The sequence below is a fragment of the Sapajus apella genome, unplaced genomic scaffold, assembly GCF_009761245.1.
Source record: "Sapajus apella isolate SASKATOON/1434 unplaced genomic scaffold, GSC_monkey_1.0 scaffold70, whole genome shotgun sequence".
Classification (NCBI taxonomy): Eukaryota; Metazoa; Chordata; class Mammalia; order Primates; family Cebidae; genus Sapajus; species Sapajus apella.
The window spans coordinates 2987926-2993641 of record NW_022437010.1 but is presented as its reverse complement, the minus strand read 5'-3'; positions in this window follow the sequence as shown (position 1 = coordinate 2993641).

The following is a 5716-nucleotide window of genomic DNA, read 5'->3' as shown; positions in this document are numbered from 1 at the left end:
TCAATGTTTTCATCATGAAATCTTTGCCCATGCCTATGTCCTGAATGGTATTGCCTAGGTTTTCTCCTAGGGTTTTTATGGCTTTGAGTTTTACATTTAAATCTTTAATAGATCTTGAGTTAATTTTTGTATAAGGTGTAAGGAAGGGGTCCAGTTTCAGTTTTCTGCATATGGCTAGCCAGTTTTTCTAGCAACATTATTAAGTAGGGAATCCTTTCCCCATTCCTTGTTTTTGTTAGGTTTGTCAAAGATCAGATGGTTGTAGATGTGTGGTGCTATCTCTGAAGTCTCTGTTCTGTTCCATTGGTCTATATTTCTGTTTTCATGCCAGTACCATGCTGTTTTGGTTACTGTAGCCTTGTAGTATAGTTTGAAGTTAATATAACTTCTAAAACCTTGCTTTTAGGCTTTGTTTAGGTAGCGTTATGCCTCCAGCTTTGTTCGTTTTTCTCAGGATTGTCTTGGCTATCTGGACTGTTTTTTAGTTCCATATGAAATTTAAAGTAGTTATTTTCTAATTCTGTGAAGAATATCAATGGTAGTTTGATGGGAATAGTATTGAATCTATAAATTACTTTGGGCAGTATAGCCATTTTCATTATAGGGACTCTTTCTATCCATGAGGACAAAATGTTTTTCCATTTGTTTGTGTCCTCTCTTATTTATTTGAGCAGTGGTTTGTAGTTCTCCTTGAAGAGATACTTCATATCTCATGTTAGCTATATACCTAGGTATTTTATTCTCTTAGTAGCAGTTGTGAATGGAGTTCATGATTTGGCTCTCTGCTTGTCTATTGTTGGTGTATAGGAATGCTTGAGATTTTTGCACCTTGTTTTTGTATGCTGAGACTTTGCTAAAGTTGCTTATCAGCTTAAGGAGTTTTTGGGCTGAGACGATGGGGTTTTCTCAATATAGAAACATGTTGTCTTCAAACAGAGACAATTTGACTTCTGCTCTTCCTATCTGAATATGCTTTATTTCTTTCTCTTGCCTGATTACTTACCCTGGCCAGAACTTCCAATACTGTGTTGAATTGGAGTGATGAGAGAGGGCATCCTTGTCTTGTACTGGTTGTCAAAAGAAATACTTCCAGCTTTTGCTCATTTGATATTGGTTGTGGAGTTGTCATAAATAGCTCCTATGATTTTGCGATATGCCGCTTGATCAAATACCTAGTTTACTGAGGGTTTTTAACATAAAAGGATGTCGAATTTTATTGAAGGCCTTTTCTGCATCTATTGAGATAACTGTGTGGTTTTTGCCATTGGTTCTGTTTATGTGATGAATCATATTTATTGATTTGCATATGTTGAACCAGCCTTACATCCCAGGGATGAAGCCAATTTGATCGTGGTGGATAAGCTTTTCAATGTGCTTCTGGATTCAGTTTGCCAGTATTTTATTAAAGAGTTTTACATTGATGTTCATCAGGGATATTGGCCTGAAGTTTTCTTTTTTGTTATGTTTCTGCCAGGTTTTGGTATCAGGATGATGCTGGCCTCATAAAATGAGGCTTTTGTGCCCTCTCTTCACCTTTTGACATCACAGGGTGGAAAACTCCCTGGGATCTTGCTACTGCTGCCATTTTTGGTACATGGGACCCATGAAGGAACATATAGCTCTATTGCATGTGTGCATATTTCTCCTGTCATAAATATTCATGAACCCCCTTTAGCTTATTAAATATGTATATGCGGCCCCCTTGTTCCGCATAAATTCTTGTTCCCCTTTCCCCTCCTTCGGAGTGTCTGTTTCTGGCTTCTGGCAGAGGCTGTGCTTCCCAGCCCTTCAGACAGCCAGGCCACCCTGTAGGCTGCAACAATTTATGAGAAATAAAACTCTCCTTTACAAATTACACACACACACACACACACAAACACACACACACATATATTTCCAGTCTTCATCCTTTTGAGTAAAATATGGAATGAGATTTGTCTATATTTTTGTCTGTATGCATACAGATTTATAATTGCATAAATTAGGCAAAGAATATTTTATGAGCCTTTTTATAAGAGTTTATTTTTTCTTGAAATTTTCTGTAATAGATTTTTTTCAGTTGTTTGGGGGGGTCTATATTAGAACCTATGGGGAGATTTATGTTATTTAAATTATCCCAATTAAGGGGAATATTTTTGAGTCTCTTGATCTGATGATTTAATCTTGTCATTGCCCTTCATAACACTTGCAAAGCTTAGCAAGATCATGAAGTGAAATTGCATTTTGCTCTAGAACCTGTGGTAGAAATCTCTGGAGTTTATCTTTGTAATTTCTCATTTTTTTCCCCTGTAAGAATCATCAATGCTCATTCCACTATCTATGAATAATTTTAGTTGACAGTCAAAATATATTAACCCCCAGTGACCTGAGAACAATGAAATCCACCATTTCCTATTCTGACGACTGTTCAGCAAACACAGATTTAAATCACTTTACACTTCAAAATTTTTTACCAATGAAAAGTTCAATGAAATTGCCTACAAATAATTTCTGGATAGTTTAACCTATGCTTTCTGAATTATATTGCATTTTATCCTGCTGATAGAAAGTATAGTAAATTTTCATTGTTTAAGACCTGATTTTAGAGCTGCTCATGAAGACAATTCCGTTCAGATTCAGTAATAAAAATCAAACTTCCCTCCACTTTTGGCCAGAAGAGGGAAGCAGTCAACTGCATCTGAGGCATCTGTACACGGATTCCAGCAAACTTTTGTACTTCAAATTAATTACCACTCAATAATGTAATAGTTAAAATAATACACAGCTCTCAAATGTCACTTTGTAAAATTACAGGAAATGTATCAGATATATATTTTCTTTTCATTCGTTCATGTCTTGAAGTTAGACTCTGTTTGTGAAATTTAATGAACACTGCTAACTGATAGTTAATCTCTGCTTTAAGTCAGAGCTTTACCATTGGATTTGAAAATCAACAACCAAACAACCAGAAGACCTGCCTTATTGGTGTAAACTTTTGCCTCTGACATGAGAAAGTTATTTCCTAATGTTCCACACAGTTAAGTGCAAGCTCCTGGGGACATGGGATAATATATGTTTACCTCTGCAATTGCTTATATTAATATTAGGCTGTTGTTTAAATCTTTTCTTACTGAGGATGTGATCACTCCTTTAAATAGCTCTTTTACTGTCTTGCAAGAACAAGCCTTATATCTCTGGTGTATTTAGTAATGTTCCAGATAAACTTCAGGCTCATCTAAAATGTTTTCCTGAATTAGGTAGTATTCTAAAGGCCATGTGGAGTAGAGCACTGAGGAAAAGTTTTCTGGATAATTCAATGAAAACAAAAATAAAAACAAATTAAGTCCCTGTTATTGAGTAAACATAGGAATTTAAATATTACTGTGTTGATAATTGTACACATTTCCTTTTTCATTTTGAGTTGATACAAGCTCTGTTCATGTAACCAGAGACTTTATGATAACTGAATGGTAAGAATTCAGTCCACTTGCCACCATGGTACATTGTATTCATCTAGGTCCTTACAGAAGTAGGGTTACCAGATGATCCATGTGAATTTGTCACTCACTGTTCAGTTACAGACCTTGTTTTAGTAAGATGATGAGGGTATTCATTTCTTCAGTGTATTTTTTTATTCCTGAATATATTTAGTTTTAAATTTTTTCTTTGTTTCACTCTGTTCAAATTCTCATAGTAGTAGCGCTTTTGTAAAGAGCCTGAAAGAAAATCATATACCCAAAGAAGGCTCAAAGTATAAATTAGTGTCCAGGTGTGGTGGCTCACGCCTATAATCCCCGCACTTTGGAATGCTGAGGCAGGTGGATCACCTGAGGTCAGGAGTTTGAGACCAGCCTGGGAAACATGGTGAAACCCCGTATCTACTAAAAATACAAAAATTAACCAGTCATAGTAGCATATGCCTGTAATCCCAGCTACTCAGAGGCTGAGGCAGGAGAATTGCTTGAAAGCAAAAGGCAGAAATTGCAGTGAGTCGAGATCATGCCACTGCACTCCAGCCTGGGTGATAGAGTGAGATTCCATCTCAAAAAAAAATCATTAGCTCAAAATCCGTACTCTATTAAATAGAATGTGCTGGAGTGGATTAAAGATGGCAACATGTTCTTTGAAATTCCTCCCAACAAGAGACGGAGTTTTGTCTTTTTTTCCCCTTGAATCTAGGTAGGTTCTATTATTTTTTTGACCCATAGGATATAGTGGAAGTCAAGCTGTGTTGGTATTCTGACCAAGGCTTTAGGATACTGGAAGCTTTTGCTTTCTGTCTATTGAAACACTTGACCTTGAACTCCACCTGCCATGCTGTGTGGAGGCCCAAGCTACACTGTGGAGCAACCCATGTGAAAAGGAACAGAAGCTTCTGGCTGAACTTCTGGTTGACAGACAACACCAAATTCCCAGCCATGTCAACAAGCCACCTTGGAGGTATCATCTCCAGCCCCAGTCTGGCTGCTGTCATCCTATAGGGCACAGCTAAGTTCTCCTTGTTACACCCTATTCAAATTGCTGATTTGTGAGCAAAATAAATAATTGTTTTTGCTTTAAGCCAAAAAGTTTTGGACAGTTTGATTTACAGCAATACATAACTGAACATTCTTCTTCAACAAAAATAATCATTTCTCAAAGAAGCTTGTTCATAATAAATGATGTAAAGCTGACAGTTTCGTCTTCAAAAGCCTCTCATACTGTTAGGAGGGAAATGAAGCAATCAATATAGGCTTGTAATCAGCATTAGGGAAAATAGAAAACTACTGATAAGTTTTAAGCCTTCTATTCTACAATACCACTTCAGAATTGAGTGCTAATTGCTTCATTGCTGCTGAACTGTGTTTGTAGATTTAGAATTTGTACAATATACCAAGCATGTAATTGTCTCATGACACCATTCATGCACTGAACAGCTTAATGTGGACAACAGACTTGGAATGGAGTTTAGAAATGCTAATTAACAAAAAAGTTCTTATTGTATGATAGTGTTTCAAGTGTGTTTCCAACAACTTTAATTAGCATAGAGCGACTAAAGCAAAGAGCAGGGAAAGTTAAATAAAACTCTTTTTTTTGTTGTTTTCTATATTATAAGGACCTGCAGACTAAAACTAGAAGACATAGGAATCTTTTTTCATTGTTTTAGAAGGTAAATTCTCATTTTCACACTGTTTTATTTTTATAAAACAACTCCTTTTAAGGAACAAAATATTCATTTAAAGTTAGAGCAGTATTTCTGAAACTTCAGCAGGCATGAGAATCATCTGGAGAGCTTGTTAAAATATTGATTAAAAAGACCCAATCAGAGAGTTTCTGATTTGTTAGGTCTGGTAGGGCCTTAGGTAGGGCCCAAGAATTTAAATTTGTAACAGGTTCCAAGGCAATGTTAATGTTGGTCTGGAGAACACACGTTGACAATCACTGGATTAGAAAAAATAATGTATAATTAATGTTTAGTACAGTCCTATCTACCTAGAAGTGAAAGCTTAGCTGTTATTATTGCCTAAGTTTCTGAGTTTAGAATTGTTAATAAACAGTAAACATTCTTTGAATGCTTACTATGAACTAGACACTGTGGTAGGTTTGAAGAGCTTATACCCTAGTTGAGGAGAAATATGGGTTCATAGGGGGACAAATAGGAGGAAAATCACCTATTCTTGGAGTTTATGGAGAACTTCTTGTAGGAGATGACTCCTGAGTTAAATTTTGACATGAGCAAGTGTTACCTAGGTCAGTA